The 27,734-nt window shown below is 41.2% G+C and overlaps 1 protein-coding gene across 25 annotated transcripts in view; it reads left to right on the top strand.

Annotated features, from left to right (window-relative positions):
- MAGI1 (membrane associated guanylate kinase, WW and PDZ domain containing 1) overlaps positions 1–27,734 on the top strand; it is a 683,941-nt gene that overhangs the window by 489,861 nt on the left and 166,346 nt on the right. Inside the window, exon 1 of one of the 25 annotated variants that reach the window (XM_071212141.1) lies at positions 14,336–14,495. The exons of the other annotated variants lie outside the window; for them this stretch is intronic. The gene's annotated coding sequence lies outside the window, so the exon portion shown is untranslated. Of the gene's footprint in view, positions 1–14,335; positions 14,496–27,734 lie in introns of those variants that run through there. 25 annotated transcript variants of the gene reach the window in all.

Raw genomic sequence — 27,734 nt, 5'->3', positions numbered from 1 at the left:
ATTGAAGGAAGTGGCATACCTTGCCCAAGGGTACCCAGCTGGTAAGTAGCTGAATTTGGGTTCAAACCAGGTCAGTCTGATTACAAAACTTAGGCTCAGAAGCACAGATAATATTAGTGATTGTGGTGCCATTTGTGTATTGAGTGCTTGCTGTTTGCAACCACTTTATAGATTTCTCATTTAATCTTTATGACAACCCCTTGGTTTGGGGGTTGTGACCCAATAAGCTCACATGACATACAAGAGGTAAGGATGAGTGTTAAATTCATTTCTTCACCCTATAGGCCAAGGAAGAAAAGGGTGAATTGTGTGTGCTTTTTATCACATTAGGTTCCTCATTTTGAGCTGGCGTTTGATTTTCCTTGAAATGCTCTCCTTCTACCCTCCTTGCCCCAGAGGAGCTGGCAGGTAGTTAGAAGAAATCAGCCAGCATCCCAGGGAGTGAGAAGCTTGAATGCCTCTGCTCTGGAATAGTGCAAAGAGAAGGACTCATTTGTAGGATGTGATGGAAGAAAATGAGTGCTTTGAATTTAGAATGACTGTGTGATTTGGGGTAAATCTTAATCTCTCTGGCTTCTGGTAATAGTAAGAAATGAATATGTATGTGTTTTTTACCTGAAACATCAGAACCATGGCATCAATTTCTGTTGTTACCACCCAAACCCTATCTTTGCCCTTTGTGACTTTTGAAGATCTAAAAGCCTTCTCCTTCCTAACACATACTCATGAAATGCTTAAGCCCACTTTTGCATTTAACAAAATGGATTTACTATGCTAAACATTGACCTTGATTTAAATAGCATCTCCATAGATTCTACTAATTGATTTTCTTTGCATGCAAAGAGGAACAGGATTGGATATTTTGAAATGTAGGTATTTTCTGGATTACTCTTTTCTATGTTTCTTCTGTTCTATTTTTTTCTGTTGAGAAACAGATTTATATGTGTATTTCAGAGACCCACCCTTTCAATCCTGAGTCTTCCAAGGGCTGATTATTTCCCAGAGTAGACCTTTGAAGGCAGTGATGTGGTACAGGAAGAGAGCAAAGCAGACAAGACTGAGGTGGAATGTTGACTGTGTGCACCAGTTGGTCATCATGAAGGTTCAAGTACAAGAGTTGGTTTGGTTTTCCCACATCCACCTTTCCTCCCAATGTCCATTCCTGTACAAGGCTCACTCATTTTCAACTGCGCCCTCCTCTTTGCTGGTGCAGTTCTCATGGTCCCTTAACATCTTACCCATCTCTGGTTCAGTACCTGACTGAGGAATTAGGAGAGGAGGAAAGACCCTCACATATAAAGGGACATTTGGTGGGCTCAAGTAATAAAGAAATCCAGAGGAGCTCTGTTAATGAATCACCACTGAACTGCCATGCTTTTCATTCTGAAAAGTACCCACAGCCTGCTCTGAGCCCACGTTGGCTAGTAGTAGACTGCTCTATTAGTTATCTGCTTTTAGGTGACAGATTATCTTTAAGTCTAATGGTTTAAAACCACATATAAAGGGACATTTGGTGGGCTCAAGTAATAAAGAAATCCAGAGGAGCTCTGTTAATGAATCACCACTGAACTGCCATGCTTTTCATTCTGAAAAGTACCCACAGCCTGCTCCGAGCCCACGTTGGCTAGTAGTAGACTGCTCTATTAGTTATCTGCTTTTAGGTGACAGATTATCTTTAAGTCTAATGGTTTAAAACAATAAACAGGTGTTACCTCTGGGAGTGACTTGTCTGGGCCCTGGTGGTTCTGGGCCCTCGTCTCTTATGAGATTGCTGTTAGGATGTCAGCTTGGCTTGCAGCAGTCTTCTAAAGACTTGACTGGGGCTGGATGTTCCCTTTCAAAGGGCCTGATTCACATGGATGGCAGGTTAGTGCTGGTTGGTGGCTGGAGGCCCCGTGGACATCTCCATATAGGGCTGTTGGAGTGACCTCATGACATAGCAGCTGACTTTCCTAGAGAAACCAAAGAAAGAACAAATGGGGAGTTGTAATGTCTTTTATGACTTAATCTCAGAAATCACACATCACAATTTCCACAGTATCAGTTCAGCCCTATTCAGTGTGGGAGAGGACTGCACAGGAGTTGGAATACCTAGAGACAAGAATACACTTATGGTCCCACTATGAGTTGCTTGCTTTTCAACAATCTGTTGTTTGTTCCCAAACCTATTTATATCTTTTGTATTATTATTGTAATAAAATAATTTCATTTAATATTCTGTAAACAATGAACATAAGTAGGGAAAAAAGAGAGCTGCTGTTTCCTTCAAAACACATTTGAATGCTTTGGGAAGACTTTAATAAAGACCAGAATCTTAAAATTGTTCTTAAATTAGGTATAGGTAAGGACTGTAAAATATAAAAGGGAAATCACAAAAAAATCTAATACACTCAAATTGCTTTTCAGATCTTTTTACATTATCACTCCATTTCCAAGAAACCAAAGTTGAGAAATCATAGACTGAATTATTAAGTAGATTTATATGAAGATAGACTATAAAGAGCCCCAAACAGGAAATCTATATTTTAAAAAAGTTCTCATTCTAGTTAAAAAGATGAATGAAAAAATGAACACTGAGCATACATCATATTTGTTAAAAATAAACTAAGTATGTGTGAAGAGTTTTTTATGATTTCTTTGTGCAACTTTTTTGATTCATCATATGCTTGTCCCAAATGTATTGGAAAGGGAGATTTTAAGGCATGAAAAATTCCACAGGGTCTGTGTTATCTATTAATTATTACAAAAAGGAGGTTTTTCCAGGTTTTCTTCTTTGAAGAGCCATATAAATCAGGACTTTACATTTTTTCCCACCTTATTTTAGCAATTCTAAAATGCATGATTTTACTACATTTTAACATACCAAAACTGAAATTGCACGTTATTTAATTAGCAGTATTTTCCTGTCTTAATGTTTTATAAATTAAAATTATTGCTTAGATTTGATGAAATACAGCATATCTTATGGTTTTATTTTGTAGAAAATATGATAAAAACGTGAATTGCAGGTTTGTTAAAGTAAATATATCTGCCTTGCTGTGCTTTGTCTGAATCTATCTAAATTTGTTAATAAAGTTTAAAGAAACAACAGTGACTTCATTTCAAAAGTGAAAAACTTATATTTGATTTTCTTTAACTGAAGTAGTGAGCATCACATTTGTATGTTTGTTTACTCAGGTGTAATTTGAGAGAATTGACCTAGATTATTTCTGGTCCCTTTCAGCTTGTACATTCTGGATCTGTGTTTTTGTTTTTTTAGAAACCAGAACTTAATGCTTAAGATTTTACGGTTCTCAGGTTATCTTCTTTTTTTTTTTAAAGATTTATTTTTATTTATTTAATTCCCCTCCCCTCCCCTCCCCCGGTTGTCTGTTTTCTGTGTCTTTTTGCTGCGTCTTGTTTCTTTGTCCGCTTCTGTTGTCCTCAGCAGCACGGGAAGTGTGGGCGGCACCATTCCTCGGCAGGCTGCATTCTCCTTCGCGCTGGGCGGCTCTCCTTATGGGCGCACTCCTTGCGCGTGGGGCTCCCCTATGCGGGGGACACCCCTGTGTAGCAGGGCACTCCTTGCGCGCATCAGCACTGCGCGTGGGCCAGCTCCACACGGGTCAAGGAGGCCCGGGGCTTGAACCGCGGACCTCCCATGTGGTAGATGGACGCCCTAACCACTGGGCCAAAGTCTGTTTCCCAGGTTATCTTCTTTTATAACACGTTGAATGCCACCAATCCTCTCCCCTGAACTGTGCTTATGAGGGCATATCCCAAAAATGGTCTGTAATTTCAGTGAGTTCATGGGCTTCTCAGAGCCTCTTCCTAAACATGTCAGGGTCCTTTGGCCCCAGATTAAAAAGCACTTCCTTGAGTGTTGTTTATGGATTGGGATGTTTTTGTGTGGTGGTTTTTCTTTGTTAAATTAGTAGAATTTTCAATTCCTCTGAACTTTTTGGATATTTCCTTAAGGCTCCAACTTTTGCTGGTATCCTCATTAGAAGAATCAGAGTCCTTACCTCCATTTGTCCCAGACAGAGGTATTTTAACTGAATGCCACAATGCGACTGTGGTTAAGAAAGAGAATACAAGGATGGAAGAGGGTGAAAAAAATAACCTCCCAAAATACTTTATTAAAACGATCTCTGTAACTCAAACTCTGCCAGATGTAGAGTTGTTGGTGAGGGAAAAAAATTGTTATACTTTTTGAGTTTTCCTCATGGTGTTTGAAGATTTATCTTAGCTTTTTCTACCTGGAGCTACAAAATCTCCATAAAAGTTTCAGGCATAGATGCTACTAAAGGAATGGGGAAAGCATCAGGTCTAGCCGTTAAATGCTTAAGGAGCTTGTTTTCATCTTTTCTCAACATCATCTGCCATATGGGTTATGTTTTATTGATAAAAATTTATGGTAGGAAGGATATTCTGGCATGAACATTTTCAAAAGGTAGGCTTCATTTATACTGATGCAAAACCTTATCTCTAGGGATCACTTTCTTTGATGCTCAAACTAGCTAATTTAGCAGTTTTTACCTGGACTAATCACTGAGCAGTCTTCAACCCCCATTTCCCTGCTCTATGCAGATTTTGCTTCATGTCTCTCATCGACTTTAATGGGCACCAAGGCAGGAAATCCTCCCACAAGCGAAGGATTTGGGCAAGCCTCGTCATTATTTGAGATGGGTTTCACTTGGTGGCTTTTCTTTTTTCCTTTGCAGTGCCTTTTCTTTGATCTTGTCCATCTTTCCCTATCTGGTGACTAGGGGATAGGAAATAGTTCATATTTCTTCTAATCCTATTAAATTAATTGCAGGTGGCTAGCTCCTTTAGACTCCAAAACAGTCTTTAGAATTTACTCTAGCAATTATAGTCTCTTCTTATTGAAGGATAAAATAAGCAATAAGAGTATATTTTTCATTGCACCATTATAATGGATGTTTTTAATTTAAGAGATTGATTTAGTGGCAATGATATCACTTTCAATGAAGTGACAGAAAATTAGCACTGATATGTGCCAGAGAATCTCCTATGTATGTGTCTTAAAATAATACTTTTAATGTACAATGGGAAAATTATTTTATTCTATATACATGGAGCTTGGTATTTAGCTTTAAAAAAAAAAAAGAAACTTTGAAGTCAGATCTGTTTTAAATCCTGATTCATCACCCATGAGCTTTTGATTTAGACAAGTTTCTTAATCTCTCAGTGCCTCCATTTTCTGGTCTACAAAAAGGGAATAATAATCCCTACTTTGTGGGGGGCTGAGGCAAATTAAAAGAAGCAAAGGATTAGATCACACAGCGCAGTGCTCTGCATATACTAAGCACCACAGGGATGCTAGAGATAAATATGTTTCAGCAGAGAGCAAAGTAAAACAAAAACTAAGTAGTATGGAGATGTACATTTTCATGTAAATAATTGGTATTTTATAAACTGAAAGTATCGCGTAATTAGACAACTGCATGGAAATGTCCTTGAAATTTTCAGTTAGGTTTATGCAAAAGTAGGTTGGAAGTTGGGGTCTAAATAGCTGCTTCTCCATGACCCATGATATATGATCAGTGTGGCTAAGAAAAACATAAGGATTATTCAGTCCTCTGCTTTGGAACAGTTTTATTGTTGTTGTTTTTTATGACAAGTGACATTTTTTAAAAATTGCTTTTCTGTTCTCCTGGTAATTACCCTGAAATGTTCACCTCTCAAGGTGTTGGCGACATTAAACTCAGTTCCTTACTCATAGAGTCCACAACGGAAAGGGAACTCAAAGGGGAGTATTGTTATTTTCATTGTTGTTTGGCATTTTTCACCCTGACTTGTTGTGAAAAGGACTTGAGCGATCTAGTGCGTTACAGATAATTTGGCCTTTTTGGTTCCTTTGTGAAAAGTCTAATCTAGCAGGGTAGTAGTACTTTAGAATGAAGTTCTTAAAATTTTATGCTTTAGAAAGTTCTTTGTTGTCCTTAGTTTTCTGTCATGTGTATTAAATATTTGCATTTGTGAGATTACAGTCCATTACAAAGTGATTTTAGGTCACATATGACTTTTTTGGGCCAGTGGTGGAGTTCTTATTTTCCAGTTTATTACCTTCATTATCTTTATCATCCCAACAGCACAGCTTTTAAATTGGAAAAAAGTTCCTTCCTTTACCTGTTCCTTTTTTCCCATTTTTTTTGTGTAACAATATATATAAAATGAAATTTCCAATTTAAACCATTTTTACTGTACAATTCGATGATACTAATTACATTTACAATATAGCACTAATATTACAATCCATTACCTAAACTTTTTTGGTACCCCACTCAAACTCTGTACCCATTAAGCAATAACTCATCAACAGCCCCCATTTAACCCCTCCCCTGGTAATTTATCATCTGTGTTCTTACTCTGTGATTTGCTTGTTCTGGGTATTTCATATAAGTGGAATTATTCAATATTTGTCCTTTTGTGCCTGACTTATTTCACTCACTGTAATGTTTTCAAGGTTCATCCATGTTGTACCAGAATGTCCACATGTAAACTTCTTTGACTTGTAATAGTCCGTTTCTTGAGATAATTGTGAAAAATATAGATTCCCAAGTTCTTCCTCTGGAAATTCTGATTCAGTAGATCCAGAATGTGCTCCTAAATTTGCATTTTTAAAAACAAGCACGTAAAACTGGGAAACACTACCCTCTACAGATAACCCATTGGAAATGTTGGATGAATCCATGTGTTTCTTAGGGGTGAAGCACGGCCTTTCTCTCTAACCACAAGGCTTGAAATTGGGGAGGTGGCTCAAAGTTACAGTGCAAGGAGGAAAAAAAATTACCTACTGCTTTGGTTAAGCCATGTGTTATGGTACTACCTGGCAGCTGTCGTGACATTATAGATAGGAGGCCAACAAAGGACCCATCATTCATGAGGAATAAAAATCCACTAAAAACAAAGATTTTTAGACCCAGATAGGAACACTTGGTCCTTTGGTTAGGTGTTGGTAGTTTCAACCTCTAGTATTTTAGGAAGATATTGTACTTGACGTGGAGAAAAATGATAATTATCCTTCCAAGGTGAGAAAGCTTATTTGTGCCCTGGGTTTCCATAGGTCTGCAAGTCAGTGACAGCAGAGAGTTTCCAGTCTGCCTAGAACTAGATCAGATACTATTTTGTTGTTATTGACTCTCTGGTGGAAGGCACCAGGTGCTGCCTACTGAAGTCGTGCTGCAGAGCGAAATCGATGGCAGATAAGGCTATGGTTGGAGGACTTGTCTACATGGACATCTCATGTTAATTACTGATTAATTTTAGTGCTTACATTACCTATGGTAACTCTCTACCAAAAGGAAATTTAGCAAGGTAATTAAGTTATTGGAAGGAAGTTATCCAGGTATAGGACTATGTCAATTAGTTCAATCACCTAATGTTTTTGAAGGCTCTCTTTGTACCTAGCCCAACATACTGGGAGTGTCGTGGTGAGAGGGTAAGACAAAATGGTTAAGGAGAGAACAGATACTCATCAGTTAACTTCAACAAATATGAAATTACTAATTGAGATATGTGCAAGAAGGGGGAAGAATAAGATTCTGTGAGGGGGTATAGCAGAGGCCTGTGAGGAGGTATAGTAGAGGCATTTAACCAAGTGTGCTAATTACGTTTTGTTGCATAACAAATTACTCTAATTCTTAGCAATTTAAAACAACAGATATGTATTCTTGCACAAGTTTCTAAGGTTCAGGGCTCCAGGGCAGCGTAGCTGGGTGGTCACTGCTCAGGGTCTCCTGACGCTGTGGTCAAGCTGTTGGTGGGGGGCTACAGTCATTGGAAGGCTTGGCCTGGGCTGAAGGACCTCGTTCCAGGCTCACTAATGTGGCTGTTGGCAGGAAGCTTCAGGTCCTGACTGTCTGCCTCTCTGTAGGACCACTCACAACACAGCAGCTGGCTCACCCAGAGCAAAGGGGTGAAGAGGGAGGGGCAAGCGTGCATATGGCCAAACTGGGCATGACAGTGCCGTTTATAACATAGTCTCAGAGGTGACACGCCATCACTCCTGTCATATTCTCTAGGCCACACATACTACCCCTGATGTTGTGTGCGTGGGAATAGCACAAGAATCTGAATACCAGGAAGAGGGGATCATTAAAGAGTATCCAGGCATACCACCTCACCAGGTCTAGGGGATTGGTGGAGAAGATACAGATGAGGCTGCAATATGAAGGATGAATAGGAGTGAGGGGCGATGGTGGTAGGGAGGCTTTCCTGGGTGTCAGGAGCATGGTATGTTTTGAAACTCTATGAAGGCCAGTATGGATAGAACAGTGTGGACAGAACTAAGAAATGATGCTGAAAAGGTTGGCAGGGACCAGACTGTTCATGTCCTTTTAGGTCAAAGTAAGGATTTTGGTCTTTGGGACTTAAGCTAGGGAATGACATAATCAGATATTTTTTTTCCTTTCTCTCTCTCTCTCTCCCTCCCTCTCTGTCTCCCCCTCTCTCTTTTTAAAACAGCCTCTCTGCTTGCACTGAAAAGACTGAATTATAAGTAAAGAAGCCAGCTTGGAAGCTATTATAGTAGTCCAGGCAAAAGATCACGGTGGACAGCGGCATTGGCAATGAAGATAGTTGTTAGTGGACTTGAAATATATTTAGGAGGGGTATTAGAGCTGGAGTGAAGGAATTGTCCATGACAGCTTCTAAGGTTCTGGCTTCTAGGAAGGGATGGATGGAGGTGATAGTCATTGATGTAGGGATCTCTGAAAGAAGACCAGGTTGTGAAAGCCATTTCAGAAATGATCCTGAAGTTAGATCATGACAAGCATTTAGTAGAGGAATCAGGTGGCTCAGGTTCCAGGAGGCGTGGGGAGGTCTTTGCCAAGAAAAACATAATTCCTCTCTGATTCACAAAAGTATCCTGCATTTTTAGAACCATATGACAGGTTATTGTTTTTTTGTTGTTGTAATTTATGTTAGTAGCTAAAGTCTGGTGAGGTATGTCACAAATTTCTTGTGTTTCTCTTTTGATTATCATTCTTGTCTTTTAAAGCAAGTTGATGAAATCTTTTAAATCCCAGCTTAGTTTATTTTTGAAGTGTCATGGTCCATTAGGATATATTAAAGTCTCTATTCTTCCTCCCCCTACCCCCAAAACTAATTACTTAACTCTCTCTCACACCCACACACCCACACATAAAACACAAATACCTACATACTTATTTGCCAAAAAATTAAGTACAGCATGTTATAAAATGAGCATTTGAGAATCCAAGAGGACCAACAGCTGATCATTCTTGTATTCTACACAAGAAACGTGTTAATTGAACAACAACTTTGTCCTAGGCTCTGTGTCAAGGGCAATCATATTTTTAAAATGGCACCTCCTCTAACCTATCAGAGATCTCCTGTGATACCAAGCAGTGGCCTTAAGAGCTCTCTTCTCCCATCCATGCAGGGAGCAATAGCTGTACCCTATCTTGGAACAATAGACACAGTGGGACATGATGATAGCGTATGAGTGTGGCATGGCAATAGTACAATAAGGCTGCACAAGGCGTTGCTCCATAGCTATTCTGAAAAGGGGAGAAATTAGGGATTTTTGTCTTGTTTTGTTCACTGCTGATTCCCAGGCCTCTGGAAGGGCCTAGCATGGGGTAAGTTCTCAGGACATACTTGAAGGAATGAATGAGCAACTCATGGGTCTTTAAAAAAATTTTTTTTTACCTTTTATTTTAAAATAATTTTAGACTTTAAGTTGTAAAAATCATATAGAATGTTCCTATATATCCTCCACTCATGTTAACATACTGTTACAGTGATGAACATTGGCATTGCACTAATTAATTAAACCAAGAACATTATTTGGGTTTCACCTTTTGTCCATTGATGTCCTTTTTATGTTTCAGGATCCAATCCAGGATCCCATGTTGTGTTTAGTTTTCATGTCTCATCCAATCGGTGACAGTTCCTTAGTCTTTCCTTCTCTTCCATGATAACAACATTTTTGAAGAGGACCAGTTATTTCTTTTGTACAACGTCCCTCATTTTGGTTCTCTCCAGATTCTGAGGGTTCTTTGTGCTGGAAAAGATTTCATGAAGGAAGTGGGTTTTGGTGGATTTAACAGAGGAAGACTTGGGTGGACAGAAGGGCAGAGGGAAGATTTTTCACTCAAGAAAAACTATCCAAAAGTATCTGTCTTGGAGCATTTTGTTATTGTACCTGACTTGGTTCCTCTTTGCAAGCACGAGGTGCCTTGAGGACTGGTTATCAACCGTAACCACCCCTGTGCAGCTGTCCCCCGCTTTCATCGGGAAGGTCTGCTTGATCTGGGTGCATCCACAGCCTCCACGTGCCAGCTGCTGTGCTGTTGGATTCTGCCTTTGGCTTCCTGGGTGTCAGAGCTGCTGTGGTCTTTGTCATCTTTTTACCAGATTTTACCCTGCTGTCCTCTAGCCTGAGGACATAGGGTCTTTTATTTTCATTTAATCATTATTCTTTTATTTGCTAAGATTTGGGGAGCACTATGTGCCAGACTCTAGGCCCTGCATTTTCAATGGGGAGCATTATTACCCCTCAGGAATTTTTTTGGGGGGGCATTTAAAACAATTTTCCTTTTTTATGTATAAATCACAGATATACATATAATACCTAAAGAGACAAGCAGTGTGGTATATCTATGGTATTAAAATTTCAAGGGTGAGGGTATTGATGAGCAAAAAAATATATATCTACAAAAGCACCTTGGGGGCAATAATGAAAGAAAAAAAGGTTGAGAAATACTGTAGGATTTGCCTATATTTCTTTAATCTTATGTTAATACTTTGAGGTAAGCATTCTTATTATTGCCATTAAAAAATACACATGAAGACACTGAGAACTAGTGAAATTCAGTAACTTGCCTGAGGCCAGCAAGCTCACATGTATACTTGCTATCCATCAGGATGGCCAGACTCCAAAGTCCAAGATCTAAACCTTCCTTGTTCAACCCCAGCAATGTATAATTCTAGACATATTAAAAAAACAATTAGAAATTCAATAGAAAAAATATATACAGTATATCCTAAAAGCAAGGAAAAACTTTTGTGGGCTTACTCCTTCATCTGAATTTCCTACTATACTACTCATTATTTAGGCTAATAATTATGGGTCAACTGTCTTACATGTTTGCAATATTGATATAAGTCGGGCACAGGTATTAATTACCATGAAGGTAGGGCCTTTTAGCTGTCCTCTATTGCATCCCTAGAATCTGGAATAATGTAGTGTGTTGCACTCAAAAAATATGTGTTGAATGAACAAAAAGAAGAAGATGTTATATTTAAGAAAGATCTCTAAAACCAGACCATATTAATCTGTTTGATGGAGGGCCATAATGATTCTGCTTAAAAAAAAAAAAATACCGGCCACCAATGTAGGACAAGATTTATACCTACCACAGAGAAAATAAGTTCTGGGTGGCCAGTTGAGCTTGATGTAGGAACTGCCTCTAGCTATTCAAACTCTAAACCTATGACTTAATATTGTTATGGCATGTATAGCTGATTGAGAGATTATATCAGACTTAATGTTTCCATCCACCTTCAGGAGCTCAAAAATATAAAACAAAACAAAATTGTAAAACCCAGTGATTTAGATGAGCTAAAATGGCAATGAAGCTATTGATTGAAATATAATATAATGAAGACACCTTTTTTTCTACCCCCCCCACCCTCACCTCCTTCTTCCTCCCTCCCTCCCTCCCTCCCTTCCTTCAAGTCAGAGCAACTATTTATGTTTGACGTAGGGAATAAACCTACCCTAAATGTATTACCACCCTGTCCAGATCACCAAGAAAACCCCGAATTGGATGAGGAAGTAGTTCCTTCTCCAGGAGAAATTTTATATTCACTGTCTGTGAGCAGGATATGCAAGTTGGCCAGTGTATTACATGTATCTATGAATTCATCCCAGGATCCAAGTCATAACACATACATGTGTGTGGGTAAAATATGTCAGAAGGATCATATGCTTCAAGAAGCCAAGTGACTACAGGATTATGTTAGATTTGCCAAACTCTCCCCTTTGGGCAGATGCAAATTTCATTTTTCACAAACTTCTCCCAAAGTAAGTAATTCAAAGGATCAGGGCCTAAGAAAAGCTAGATTTGCCCAAAGGAAGCCCATTTTAATATATATGAGTGGAGATAGACAAAAGAATGGTGACATCACCTCCAGAATCCTTATTTTCTTGCCCCCAGTGGCATTTACCCACAGCTTTCAGAAATGTCTTAAGAAAATCTGCCATAAGTGCAAATGAAATGAACAAGTTGTGTGGCTCAGAATCTGCGACTGGTTTGGAATTTTGCTGGCTGCTTCAGAGGAGAAGCCCCTCGCCGCCCATGGGAAATATACAAGCTTCTTTTAGATGTGGGGTCGAATATCTTTTTCTCTAAATCACATATTTTAGAGTCCTGTGAAGTGGCTTTTTTGTTTTCCTTTGCCTTTAATTCCCCTTTTCCCATCTCCTAAATCATAGTACAACCTAAGATTTGGTGTAGTCGGCCACCAAGAAGTTCGATAGGAATGCTGGAAAATAGGGCTGGTGGTGAACATCCCTCACTCCTCCCCAGCACAGATTCCCCTCCTCCTCCCCCCTCCCCTCCTCCTCCCCCTCCCTCTCCTTCTCCCCTCCCCAATACAGCCCTGTTACCTGGGCAGTCTGCACTCCATTCCTCTGCATCAGAGGTTGGGTGCACCAGGGCTTCTAATGTCAGGGTTTTTGCCTCTTGACTCTCAGCCTTAGCACCCTCCCGGCAGGAACACCATCTACTCCATTCCACAAAACGAATGACCTGATACAATCCTTCAACATTGAAAATCACTTTCTCACCAACAGGAATATCTCATCCCTTCTCTTCCCCTCCCCTCTTTTGGAGCTATCAACTTAGACACTTCTTTTCTGCATCTTATCAGAATCAGGATAGTCTGGTTCTCTGAGGAGCTCCATGTGGGGAGTTGTACCAGGTGTGCTTTGGAGAAACCCTCAAGTCCTTAAATCCTTCCCTGTGGCTGTTTAAGAAAAAAGATGCACGAGTAAATTTGATGCTACTCACTCTTTTGCCCAGTGCATTTCCGTACCTTTGAGGGGAGGCTGCTTCAGGCCCTTATTGTGGATTTATTGTCATCTGCTTTTGAAATCCACATGGGAAAATCATTTTAATATTATGTAATATATATCAAATAATTACTTTATGGCTTTCTCTTTGGGTGATGATTTGCTGTCACATGCAGTGATGTGAATATGCTGGGTGCCAATCACAATTTAGTGAAATTACTTCCTGTGAATGCCCTACTCTCCTTGTTGCCATGGTCAACCTGAAGTTGGCACTATATTTGTATGTGACTCAAAGGAAGAGGTGGCCCAAGGTGACAGAATCAAAGGGGATTCTCTGGGATTTTTTTTTTTTCTTGGCCTAGTGAGTCCAATTTTTTTCAGGTTTTAACCTTGCCAATGAAGAAGTGAAGTATCTTCCAGTACTCAACAGGGCATGCACTCTTGGTCTTAAAAGTTTACAAAAGGCACACAGAGGCCAAGATCCAGTACTTGAACTTGGACTTGAACTGACCTGGGACATTGTCCCAGAACTTCTCAGCTGAGAGTCTTCAAGTACTTACTTAACCTCTCTGAGCCTCATCTTTCTCATATTCAAAGTGGAAAACAAATAGTTGTGAGGGCTGTGTGAGAGTGAGATGCTTCAAATTTGAGGCTGCAGAGTAAGGTTGAGAATAGATTTTTATGGGCCTTGTATGCTAAGCTGAGGTGACTCGAGTTTATTCTGTGCAGTGGGGGCCAACATAGGTTTCCCCATAGTAGAGTGAAAATGACCAGAGTTGTATTAAAGAAACTGGGGCTGGTGCACTGGAATAGCACAGTGTTTGCAAAATGCACCGGAAGAGAATATATTTGTCTGATACTAATTCCTTCATAAAATGATAGTTGCTATTTATTGATTGTTATACGTAAAATAATGGCATTTATGATGCTGATGATGGAAGTTTCAGGTTTTTTTCTGCCAACTGCTGAGAAAACCTCTTTTCAAGCCTTATTTAAAAATAAACCCGACCTTCCCATTTGACTCCCATTTCCACATCTAACCCCGAGGACGCGCCCCTTTCCAACACCGTAGCAACCCTGAGTGGGTCCGTGTTTCCCTGCCGTCCGGGGCCTGGACCACGTGACCCGCTCCCCCAGCTGGTGCCCCGAAAGCTTGTTTATGCCCCCACCCCACCCCCAAGGCCAAGCAGCTGTGGGCGGGCGGGAGGCCGCGCTCTCCGCGGGCACCCTGCGCGGGCCGGGCCGCGGGAAGAGCGCGCTTGGACGCCGCGGCTGCCCGAGCGGGCAGGGGCCGCCCGGGCCGTGCCTCCCGCCTGCGGGGCCCAGAAAAGGAGCAGCTGCCGCCGGGGCCGCCCAGACGCGCGGGGATGCGGCGGGCGGCGGGCGAGTGCGCGCCTGGGCTCCGGCGTTGACCGAGGCGGACCTCGGGGCCGCTCGCGACCCGCAGGTAACCCCCAGCGGGCGCGGGCGCGCGGCCGGGTTTTGTCCTTGAGCTTGGAAGTGACCGAGGGAGGCCGGGAGGAGGTCAGGGACGGAGGAGGAAAAGAGAGGCAGGGGCGAAGGAGAGGAGGAAGGGAGAAGAGGGAAGGCGGCGGCGAGGGAGGAGGGAGCCCTGCCCGGGAGCGGCTGCACCGCGCTGCACTTGCCTCCAGCCGCGGCGTTCAAGTTCCCCCTGCCAGCCTCCCCCCGCCGCCGGGCGCGGGCTGCACCCCGACCCGCACCGCTGCCGCGCGCCGCGCGCCCCGCTCCCCGCGCCCCGCGCGGATGCTCCAGCCAGCCATGTTTTCTGGGCAAGCGTCTCGGGCTGCACGGCTGAGCGGCGGGGCCCGCACGGCGTCCGCTTTGGCAGCCGCGTAGGGGCAGGTGGAAGGAGACCCTCGAGGCGGAGTTCCGTTGGAGGATGGTTTACTTAAGCTCCGGTGTCTAAGAGCCACGATCCCTTTCCCCAGCTGGCTCCCATTCCCGCTGTCCCCACTTCCCTGGCCTGCTGCCACTTACGGAACTGTTGGCTCGCCCCCTCCGCCCCACTCCCCACCCCGCCAGGAGACTGTATTTTGAGGCTCTTATAAGAGTATTGTTTGCATAAAGCGGGCTTCAGCTGGATGAAATGGAGAGGGAATGAAAAGGGAGGCCCTTTTGTGCAGAGCCTTCTTATAGAGCCATCTCCCCCACCCCACGCCCTGCCCGCGGCTTCCGAGGTCCCCAACACAGGGATAGTGGGGCAACCCAGACCTGCTTGGCCAGCTGTCTGCCAGCTGCTGTCAGTCTCCCCTTGGGGATCCTTGATCTGTGGGCAGAAGGTTGATGTGAAGCTGTGAGGGCTCGTTTCTCCTTGGATGCCCCCAGATTCCCCGTGGCCTTACTTTCTCTTGCTTCTCTATCCATTCACAGGAAATGTGGACCAAATTGGATCCACACCAATGGGCTCTGTGGGTTCCAGCCTGGGCTAGGGCATTATTAGAGACCTTTGCTCTTGGGTGGGAGTTTTGGAATTCCTCAGTTATTCCAGTTAATGCCCACCTGAACCCTGTCCTCAATTTTCTCCTAATAATAAAACTTATTTGGCCCTTTCTACAACAAGTGGTGTGTTTCAGCCACAGGCTCAGCCCTACCATCTTCTGGTGGTAGTTTGTGTGTGGGCTAGAAACATACGTAATTGTAGTTCTATTATGAAATTATTATGGGCATAGTCATAACAGGGAACTTTATGGAAGTGCCTCAGCAGGGGCCACACATTGTACTCGGCTCTTTACCGGTATTGTCGCTTTTAATCCTTATTGCTACCTGATATTATCACCCTCAGTTAAGAGATAATCAGAAGCCTGGAAAACTTAGAAAGAATTGTCCAGTGTCCCTGGCCACCACGTGGCCGTGCTGGGATCTGAAACTCTGCTTCTCTGCAGAAAGCGGGCAGTAAACCTTAGGTATGCCGAGATACTTCACTGTGGAGTCACATGTGGGTTGAGTTTTGGATCCAACATTTATAAAATTTGTGATTGGTGTAGTGGTGGTTCAGTTTTACTCTTTGGGTTGCTTGTGGTCAGTTGTAGACCCTTAACAAATGTTAGCTTAAAGAGTTTACATGCACACATGTATACTTACATTTATATGCCTACACAAAGAGTCCACAACATCTACTTTCAAAACTATAAAGATTTAGTGAATGCTGACTTGTTCAGTAAGAACTGTTTCTCTTGGCAAAGCAACCACTCTGACTTTTAAGGGTTAGGGAAACTTCAAAGTAAATTTTAAAGCTGTCTGAATACCAGCTGGAAGAATTAGCACCACACCTAACAGTTGCATGTGCAAGGGAAAAAACTAGATTGACTATGACATTTACTTTCTTCATAGGCTCTTAGAAACTGTAACACATTCTGCTAAACTGTTATAAATAATCAACTGGAATCTTAACTTAAACAATTTTGTTCTCTTCCCTGATGTAGTTTTCTAGATGTTGGTAAGTGAAAACAAGTCTTTGAATGAAACAATAAAAATGTAATCTTGCACAGATTGACAGGTCTTAAATAGCTCTTGAGGGTTTGGCCAAAATATTTGTTTATAAAGGAAGAGGATACTATAATGCCAATGTTTGTATATATGTAAAAAAATATATATGTGTTAACTGGAAAATGACCTAAATGGCCATCAACAAGGGATTGGTTAAATAAATTGTGGCACATGCTTACAATGGAGCAGAAACTGTGCAGCTATTGAGAGAATGAGGTCATTGTTAATATACTGGCATGGAAGAAACCGCCAGCATATCAACTCCACACAGGAATTTTGTGTATTTTGATTACCTCTTTAGCAGCTCCTAGAGCAATGCTGGCTACATAGTAGTTGCTCAATAAAAAAGTGAATGCATGAGTGAATCCCTGAGTTAAATTGTTAAGTGAAACAAAGTTGGCGTTGAACTGTATTGACAGTTAGTTGCCATTTATGTTTTTCAAAGGGTGTGTATGTGCACAGGAATATAAAAATCCTTCAGGGATAGACTGGAGGGCTAAATTGGGAGGGAAATTTGGGGGTCTTGTTCATTTGTTTTTGTACCATATGCATGCACTGACTAAAAACAAAAATGTTCAGACGGTCTGATTCCCCTGAGTTTTTATTCTGTGTAACTCACCCTTCCTATGACCCCTTTGCTACAAGCTATTTAATTTCCTCACCTTGATAATTACTACATCCCTTTAATGGAATGATAAGCCTAGTTTTTAAACGATGATATGTGTGTGCGCACTTTGGGGGGGAGGTCTACTACATGGAATTCCCTATATAATAAATGGTGCATCATCCTATCTGCGGATTTTGTTCATCAAATGTTTAGGGGAAGACACTATTTTAGTTCATTAGAGCACTCTTCACGGACCTCCGACACCTTCCACAATGCTTGATCCTTCTCGTGAACGCCATAGATATTTTAGTATTAATGGATGGCTAGAGTCTTGAGTCCTCTAAGATTTTATAATTTTATACCAATAAGGCCAAGTTCCCAAATAAGCAATTTTTGCTCCAATATGGTCTTTGAGAAGCATCTTACAAATCCTTCCAGAAGTCTTACCTTTTGTAATTAGGTTCATTAGGGTGATGATCTCCAAAATGTAAGGTGACCCATCAGACTATGAGAAGAAACTATCAGAAGTTCTCTGCATATACATTTTTCACATGCCATCTGTTTAATATCATATATTCTCCAGATGTAAATGTTTAATTTCAGATATACTGTAAATGTTACTTGCTTTATCTCTGTCTTTTTTGTTTTGACTGAACCATTAAAAGTAAGTTGCCAACATGCCATTTCACCCTTGCCCATTTTTTTCCCTTCAATCCTTAAGCTTCTTTAAGTTACTGTATTTTGGGTTATGTATTAAGCTTTTTTCTCTCTTATGGATTTGTAAAGAGCAACACAGCGTTAGGAAGGAATGTATATTTTTAAAGTTGCATCTGAATTTTTGCTATATATCCTTTTCTAAGATTTGGGTCTTAATTTCTGTCCTTCTTTGTAAACTGAAACTAATGTACATGTTTCTGTTACAGCCCCCAAAAGATTCAGATCCTTCTGTACTAAACGGGATTGGTATAAATGACAATTATGCTGAAATGTTAGCAGCCTGTTAACACACAGGTAGCAGTTTATAAGTCACATTCATATGTATTAATTAACCTCATTTGAGTTACGTTTGTTGTGGGAGATAATGCTAAGCACAGGATTTTTTTTTTTTAAAGATTTATTATTTATTTATTTAATTCCCCTCCCCTCCCCCGGTTGTCTGTTTTCTGTGTCTTTTTGCTGCATCTTGTTTCTTTGTCCGCTTCTGTTGTCGTCAGCGGCATGGCAAGTGTGGGCGGCGCCATTCCTGGGCAGGCTGCACTTTCTTTCGCGCTGGGGGGCTCTCCTTACGGGGCACACTCCTTGTGCGTGGGGCTCCCCTATGCGGGGGACACCCCTTCGTGGCACAGCACTCCTTTGCGCGCATCAGCACTGCGCATGGGCCAGCTCCACACGGGTCAAGGAGGCCGGGGGTTTGAACCGCGGACCTCCCATGTGGTAGACGGACGCCCTAACCACTGGGCCAAAGTCCGTTTCCCAACACAGGATTTTTTGTTAGCCTGCTGTTGTCCTCATATTTGTGTGTGTCTGTTTAAGAATCCTTAACATTCAGCAGCTAGACTGACACTCTCAGATATTCCCCCCCCCCCCCCCGTGTCCTTTTGCTGTGCGTTCTTCTGTGTCTGCTTGTCTTCTCTTTTGGCGGCACTGGGAACTGATTCCTGGGACCTTCCAGAGTGGGAGAGTGGTGTTAAATCTCTTGTGCCACCTCAGCTCCCTGGTCTGCTGTGTCTCTTATTGTCTCTTCTCTGTGTCTCTTTTTTGTTGCATCATCTTGCTGTGCAAGCTCTCGGCTTGGGCCAGCTTGCCTTCACCAGGAGGCCCTGGGAATTGAACCCTGGACCTCCCATATGGTAGGTGAGAGCCCAGTTGCTTGAGCCACATCTGCTTCCTTCTATGATCATATTTTGACATAAACAAAACAATGATAATTGCCTAGATCACAAAAATGAGCAAGCACCCCCCATCCTGGTTATTATGAGTGACTGCTGCTGCTTTACCAATTATAGATGTAACCTTGCTTCATTTGTCCCCTCTTCTAGAGAAGACTTAGCAGCCTACCTTATCATTGTATTGCCTCTGCTGAGCAGCACTGAGTCCAGAACAAAGCTGTGCTTCCTGGAACCCTCCTCAAAATCACCTAACAGTAGCCAAATCTTATAAAAGTTCTTTCTAATACCATTTTACTAAGACACTCTTCAGTTCGCCATGGTGTGCTTTCTCCCACATTGCAATGAGTAATAAACCTCACTTAACTACATATGTGTCCCTGCTGGTTTTTGCAGCACTTACTATTTAGTTGTCTACAAACAGAATTTTCCAGAATTCTTTGGGCAACATTTTAAAGTAAAATACAGCATTTTGTGTACCAAATAGTAATTGCTCCTAGTAGAAAATCTGGAAAGTGTAGGAAGTTTTCAAGAATAAAAGAAAAAGTCCATAATTGAGGAATAACCATGTAAAGCATCCTGCTATATTTCCTTCTAGTCATCTTCTATGCATTTATATTATATCTATATCTACTTCTGTGCATCTCTATCTCTATACCTACATACATTCATAAGACAGATAATTGGAATTACTTTGTATATAGTTTCTTTTCTTGTTTAACATGAATTTTTCTTTATGTAATCCAATTTTCCTCAGATACATGGGTGTTTGTTTATTTGTTTTTGAGGTTCTGTGACTGGAATTGAACCTGGGATCTCATTTGTGAGAAGCTGGTGCTCAATCACTGAGCCACATCAGCTCCGCTGAGTTGGTTTCGTTGTTTGTTTGCTAGTTGTTTTGTTTGTTTGTTTTTAAGGAGGCACAGGGAACCGAACCATGGGCTTTCCATGTGGGAGGGAGGTGCCTAATCATTTGAGGCACCTCTGCTGCCTGTTGTGTCTCTCATTATATGTCCTCACTGTCTCTTGATTGTGGCACCTCACTGCATCATCTTGTTGCGTCAGCTCACTTCATCAGCTCGCCACGGCTGTCCAATGCATCAACTCGCTGTCTTGCTTGTTTTCTTTAGGAGGCACCAGGAACTGAGTCCAGGACACTCCATGTGATAGGGGGCTGCCCAACTCCTTGAGCCACATCCGCTTCCCAAATACAAGTTTTTAATTACCTAGTATCTTAGGTCTTTTAATTACTTGATCAATATTTTTATATAACCATGATAAACATCTTCATTGTCAGATTTCTTTCCTTTAGATTACTCCACAAAAGTATATACTTGTAAAGAATTCCTCATATATATTGCCTAATTATTTTTTCAAAAAAAAAAATTTTTTTTTTTCTTTTTCTGTGTATACTGTCCAGAGATGAACAGTTGGTAATCAGGGATTGCTCAGCCAATCATAGGGTGCTCTGAAGTCCTTGCTCTACCTCATCGCTGTTCTCTGCACATCTGCTTCATCTTCCCTCTCACAGCAGACTGGTTATTACATTCCACCAACATGTCTGCTTTGGCCGTCACCACCGAGAAGGAGGAATTATTGTGCATTGAGGATACAACCCAAGGCATATCAACTGTATTGTCTTAAAACCTCTTTCGAGACAGGCTCTGATTAATCATGAACTCTTTCTCAGCCTCTAGCAGGCAGCTTTGTAAAATATGCTGTCGAGTAAATATTTGAGTAAGTCAGTAAGAATTGTTATTTATACTTGAAGCAAACCTGCAATATTAAAAATCCATTTAATAAAATATATCTCCCCATAAAAAAACCAAATATTATAAATATGTATAAACCCCTGTGTTTTTTGGGACTCATCTTCATTTTGACATCCAACAATATTTAATGAGGGTTTGCTTTTTCCAGGCATTATTTTAAGGCACTGAGGGCAGAGCAGTGAGCTCAACCAAGCCTTATACCTTAAATGACGGAGAGTAAAGACAAAATAAACTCCAAATAAATATACAATACTAAGTAGTGATATATGATGGATATAAAATAATGTAGAGTGAGAGGATAAAGAGTAAAAGGGTTTGTTGCTGTTTTAGACCAAGTGGTACAGAAAGGCAAAAAGAATTAGGAAGAAGTCACTCCTGTTTGTTTGTTAATTGATCCAGAATATTCATCATAGCTTACATGTTATTGAACATCTAAGTACAAGTTGTTCCTATGTGTGGTTTGGTTCTCTCTTTGAGCTCATCTCTGTAAACACATTCCAAACATTAATTAATTTAATATTCTACCAATATTATAAGATAGCTGCTATACTCTTTTTTGGAGGTGGGGTACTAAGAGAGGCTACGTTGCTTGCCTAAGTTCACATAATTCATAAGTGCCAGAGCTTAAACACAAATCCAGATTTTGTCCAAAAGCCCCTCAGTATCCCACCCTCCCCCTTTTAACACACCACCCCTTAAAACGTAATGTTAATGAAGACCTTCCCTAGGTACCTGAGGCTAAGAAAGAAAATGCACTTGTGACTGAAGCTGCTGGTGAAAAGTTCATGGGAAACCATTGGTATGTAAACTATATTTATGTTGGTGACAGACTGCTTTTGTTTCCAGAAAGTGGGTACAGGCATGGGCCTCTCTTCTGTTCTACACAGTCTGCCAGACTTTTCTCTTCGTGTTTAGGAACAGCATGGAAACTGCTTTTGAGCTGAGTTGAGCTGTCGTGAGTGAACATATGTTTCCTTACACCCCCGTTACCAGTCACAGATGCTTTGGCCCAAGATCGCAAATGTGGATCCAGGTTAAAAGGACACGGGTGTCTTTACATTGTTGCTCTAGTTCCTGACAAAATGGGTGCTCAGTTTCAGGTGGCCCCTGGGTGGTTTTAGGTAGAAGAGAGTCTGCTGTCTGGTGGTCCTTGCTATGCTTGCCTTGTTTCATACGAGGGAAATACCAAGGTCCAAAAGGAGAGAGAGTGGCTGCTTTGGGTCTGACGGCTCCCTTCCCATCCTTCAGCTCCACCCAGGGTTAAAGGAGCGCTCAGGGTCTAGAGGATCTTCCCTGTCAGGGAAGATGGCCTTGAGGCTCTAATGAATTCCACAGCTCAATTACATGCCTCTTTTGATAGCCTCAAGGTTTTATTTTCTTGATTTCTAAGAGCTTTGGCAACATTATAATGAAGCCCAGCCTAACATGGTGTGATTCTACCTGGAGGAGACTTCTAGATATGTATTTTCTTGCGTAGTACACTAGAAAAGTATTTCTGGATGAGAGAGAGAGAGAGGTATTTCATCACTGCACTGAAAGTTTCGTGTGTACTTTTAAGTTTGGCCAGGGAATTTCCCTTTGAGCCTGATTCACTTAAAGCAATATTCTTAGTTGTGGTATTTTGTTAACTGTGTTGAGAGTTTAGAGGTCTTGGGGTTCTTGCTTTCCTGATTTCCAGTAAAGCTGCCTTCAGGTTTCATCCTTGTGCTCTGATCAGTAGATTTAGCAAAAAGGCAGAGGAGAAGAAACAATCATGATTGCATTTTAAACATCATTCACTTCATTCTCTTACTTCCAATGTGTATTTTTCCAGAATTTTAGGTAGCGCATAGGATCCTATTTAATTTCCAGAATTTAGGTAGCACATAGAATCAACTATTTAAAAACAACGATTGGCCCCTTTGCATTCTCTTAATCTTGTCATTCTTCAGTGTAAGGGAAAAGGTTGAAAGGTTTTTTTTGGGAAATATTTGACCCTAATGCTAAACTCCTGATTTTCACTTTTATATAAGGTGTCTCCAGATCTTGGCGACACAGGTTCAGGATCCATACATTTATTTCCCTGCCTTCCCTTCATCCCTCATCCTTCTCACAAATGCTTATTGTACATTAAGCTCTGAGGAGACAAAGGTAAATAAAATAGTTTTTGAGTAGGAACTCTCTAGCAGGGAGAGGGACTCATAAATAAATAACAGTAATCCAGTGTGGCAAATGCCATAAGAGAACCATGGGCAAAATGAGAATACAAGGAAAAGGATTGATTGTTTCTGCTTGTGGGTTTCGGGGATGGCTTCCACAGAAAAATGGGCTTTGTACTATCAATAGGAGTTTGCCTGGTAAAGAAGGGAGGAAGGATCTCATAGGGGGAAGTAATAGCATGAGCAAAGCCATGTTAGCATAAATCTGTATAGTCTGTTCATAGGCCAGATAGAGTAGAGTGTACCTGGAACATAAAATGATAGAATGGGCAGTGGACAATGGCAGATAAGGTTAGAGAGAAGTTGGCTGGAATATATTGTGAAGGACATTGCACACCTCCTTTGCTTCACTTAAAACTCCTTCCATTGCTAGAGCCAGAAACCAAACTCAAACTGGCTCAGGACGGAAAGAGAATTGATTATCTTTACCTAATGAAAATCTCCCAAGGTAAGGTGTATGTTGGCTTCAGGCATGGTTGGATTCTGATGCTCAAAGTACTTTGTCAGGAGGAACCTGTCTCTGTATCTCAGCTCTCCCTCTCCTGTATTGTCATTCTCCAACTCATCTCAGAAGATATTTGTTCCTAGCAGCTCTAGATGCCTGTCCTTGCAGTTTAGCAACTTCTGTGAAAAGTGAATTTATTTTGGTTCCATCCAGCATCCTGAGATTGAGTCTACTTGGATTAACCTGGGTGATATAACTATCCCTGATATAATCACTTTGGCCAGAGAATGGCCAGATGAGGGTCATGTGCTCAACTCTCTGGAGCTGGTTGCAGGAAAATGGGGAATGGGGACTAGATTTAAAAAGTATATTTCCAATATAAATTCAACCCCACACTATTAAAAAGATGATACTGAAATGAATCAGAAGTCATTTTTCTTCCATAATTGTTGCATAGGGACCAGCCAGATGGCTCATCATCTTTTTGTAGAATCCCCCAGGAAGGGTAGACTGTAGCAATATTTTCAGAACTTTTAAAAAAAAAAAAAAAATTTCATCAACTTTCTTTGTTTGTATGTTTCACTCATATTGTCCCAAGCAGATTTCCTGAGAATCAACACAAAATCAACAATATGTCCTAACTTAAAGGTCAGGGAAAAGCATTTAAATAATATAGTCTATTCCAGTAGCCTTTCCACAAAAAGGTTAAAGGTCCTAGAGTGAGCAGGGATTGAGAGATATAAATTAGCTTTTTTCATTTGTTTTCAGTTATCACCAAGCTGGGTGAGATTCTAGTGCTTTTAAATTTGGGGTTTTTTTTGTTTGTTTGTTTCTTTTTTGTTTTTTGTTTTTGGCTTTTAGTTCAACGGGGTCCTTGAGTCCAAGTCAGCTTCTTCAGCTGCTGCATAACCAAACCAGCAGCAGTTGGGGGTGATTTTGATATGAGCGTGTCAAAAAATATTGAGGAATCATAATTAAGATAAAGAATTCCTAACCCATCTCTATTTAAAGAAATACTAATCTACATTTTGCCAAATTCAAGCCTTGACTTTTTTTTTCTTTGAATTATCCCCCTTAGTTAAATGCATAAAAATATGTCTCACCTGAATAAATGATTTTATGTGAATGTCATTGATAGTTTCATTCCATTAAAAGAAAAAAATCAAACACTAACATTACTTTCTGGATTTAAAAGATTACCATGTTTGTTCTTTGCCTGGTGTGAGGCATACCTGCATACTTATGGAAATTCAGTTCAAGTTTCCATAGATCTTTATAAACAATATCTCCGTGTTTTCTTTTCCTTGAGTACAGACTTCGCTCATAAGGATAGGTAGGGTTGAATATACCCGCTTCCTTTCCCCTCTTCCATTGCTACCTCTGGGCTCCTGGACTGTCATCAGAAGCTTACAATTTTAGAATCCTCAGTTTTCAGAGTTGGAAGAGACAATGCATCTTATCGAGTTCAGCTGCTTTTCTTGATAGAAGAGAGTGAGTCGTTAAGTTTCCTCAACATTAAGGATGCTCATCTCTTGAAGCAGATCTTCCCTTTGAAGAGCGGTTCATGCATCAGGCTTTTAGGAAAGGTGGAAATTGTTTTAATGACCTGGTATTAGAAATATCCTCTATTATCAGACTTTCTTTTGATCTTCCAAATCCTTGTGAAATCCATAGTGAAGAGTGACAGTATCATCTCTTGGGGAACCCAAACAACACAGAGAAGGAGCTGACCTGGGCTGACTTCTCTACCAGCCGTACTGGATTTTGCCAGGGCTATTTTTGCCCTTGGCAATTTTTTCCTCCCTAATTGCAGGACCATATGGTGCCTTGTCCCCCACTCGGAGAGCTGGCACTTTCCCTCCATTCAGTCTCTGTTTTTTCTGCTGCACAAATTACCTGCCATGGGATAGAGCTGAACAAACTCACTCCCCAGAGGCTTTGCAGCTTCTTTGCCTTCAAAATTCAAGCTGGGGCCTCCACCAGATGCTTGAGATTGGCAACCAAGAAGGAAAAACTGAGCAAGAGCTAGTGAAATGAGCATGAGTTTGGCAGCAGCCAGATCTCAGTTCAAATCCTGGCTCATTCTTGTCCTCATCTCCATTGTTCTCACTGGCACCCAGTCAGCTTTTATTGAGTGCTTACTGTATGCCCAGCGCCATGACCTCGTTTGCTTATCTTATTTATTTGACAGATCAGCTCTTTGGGAACTGAGGCTTAGGATGGTTATCGCAACCACTAGTTCTAGGTCATGTCACTCAGGTCTGTTTTAGACTTTGGTCTTTTTCTTTCCACATCTCACTCTCTTAATCAGCATTACCTTCCAACTCTGAATTGCTATCTAAAATAAATATTAAATTATGTTTTTAAGCTGCATTCTGTATTCCATGTTATAACAGAATTTGGAAATAGGAATACCAGTGATCATGCTTTTTATAAAAGATTCCAAGTCTAGAATTTACACAAGTGAGAGAATTGTGGATACTTTTGGATTAGATGGATGTAATATTTATGATGGTTTCACAGCCTTTGCAGGTTTAGTTTTCAAGGCTTCTATCTTAAGTAAAATTAGACCAAGGGATGTTCTTAACCATATGGACAATTCCTTATTTATATGCACAGAGAATGTTTTGATGGAGGAGCTTATTTAGGAGCCACCTTTTGTGGGAATATTGGGTCTAGTTAAAAGGATTATGTGTTTTGCTTTCCATATGATATTGGTAGAATCCTACTCCTCACTATTCTCCAAGGTCAGTCAAAATATTTGAATTCTAGAGGGTGACTTTGAAGGGAGGATGGTGTGATAACTAAATTTTTTTGACAGTTGAGTGTTTAATGACATTTTGAAACTATTTTTGGGAGATGTCCACATTTTGTGACAGTCAAAACACAAAAGTAATGATTGCAGTGTGTTTCAAAACTGAGTCCAGATGATTGCACTGTGTTTCAAAACTGAGTCCAAACATGAAAATAATGGGTTAAAATCTGAGCTTCTTTCTAAATATACATGATGCAACAATTAACATAACTTAGTGTTGATGATGTTGAGAAATGTGGCATGTCATCTTGTCACATGGTGGAGCCCCTGAGGATAGCGTCCATGCCTCATTTATCTTTGTATCTCCGGGTCTGCCACAGTGTTTCCTCCCAAAAGGTGCCCAGGAAATCTTAAACTGTATTTAAAATGCTAATTTGTGTTGAGAGAGAAAACCACCCAGTATTTGGAGGAAACACAAAACCAGGCATTCACAAATACCATAAATCAGTCCATCAAAAACTAAGTATTGCATTCCTTTTGCAAGCCAGGGGGTGTTCTTAGTACTGGGAGGTACAAAGAACTCCCACAAAGCTTACCTTTAGGTGAAAGCAGACTGTCACTAAAGAAGCAAATAAATGCAATAATTTCTTATGCTTTCAAGTGCAACATAAGAGAAAGCATAGAGCCATGTGGCAGAGAGACTAGGGAGCAAAGGAAGGCACCTGCAGAACAAGGGTGGTCAGGGGAAGGCATCCTGAGGTAGTGCCATTGGATGGGAGGGTTGAACAATTAGAATGAGGGAGCCATGCAAGGATCTGTGGGGAATACTGTCCTGCAAAGAAATAGGGAGAAAAGTCAAAGTTGCTCAACAAGGTAAGAGTGCATTGTGTGTTTTTCTTTCATACCGGCAATCCAGAGGTAAGTAATCCAGAGCTGGTTCTGCAGCTTGGTCGTCATTTGGACCCAGACTCTTTCTTTCTTTTCTCTTAGCCCTGTATAGCTTTGGCTCCTTCTAGCTTGTTGCTTTGCATTTTTCCAACCTCATGCTCTAAAATGACCTCCCAAGCCTGAGCCACCGTATTTATTTGCCATCCAGTCTGACCAAGGAAGAACTGCAGAGATTTGTGCCTTGTCTAATTAAGGTATTATCCTGATAGGTTTTTTTTTTTAAGATTTATTTTTATCTATTTATCCACCCCCTTCACCCCCCCACCCCCACCCCCGTTGTTTGTGCTCGCTATCTGCTCTTTGTGTCCATTTGCTGTGTGCTCTCTCTGTCTGCTCGTCTTCTCTTTAGGAGGTACTGGGAACCTAACCTGGAACCTCCCATATAGGGCAGAGGTACTTAATCACTTTAGTGACCTCAGCTCCCTGCTTTGCTGTGTCTCTCATTGTCTTTCCTCTTTCTGTCTCCTTGTTGTGTCAGTTTGCCATGTCCATTGTGCCAGCTCACTGTCTTGCTTGTCTTCTCCAGGAGGCACCGGGAACCAAAACTAGGACCTCCTGTGTGGTTGGT

Source organism: Dasypus novemcinctus, chromosome 26 (genome assembly GCF_030445035.2).
Source record: "Dasypus novemcinctus isolate mDasNov1 chromosome 26, mDasNov1.1.hap2, whole genome shotgun sequence".
Classification (NCBI taxonomy): domain Eukaryota; kingdom Metazoa; phylum Chordata; class Mammalia; order Cingulata; family Dasypodidae; genus Dasypus; species Dasypus novemcinctus.
The sequence above is the reverse complement of the archived record's forward strand: the minus strand, read 5'-3'. Positions and strand labels throughout refer to the sequence as shown.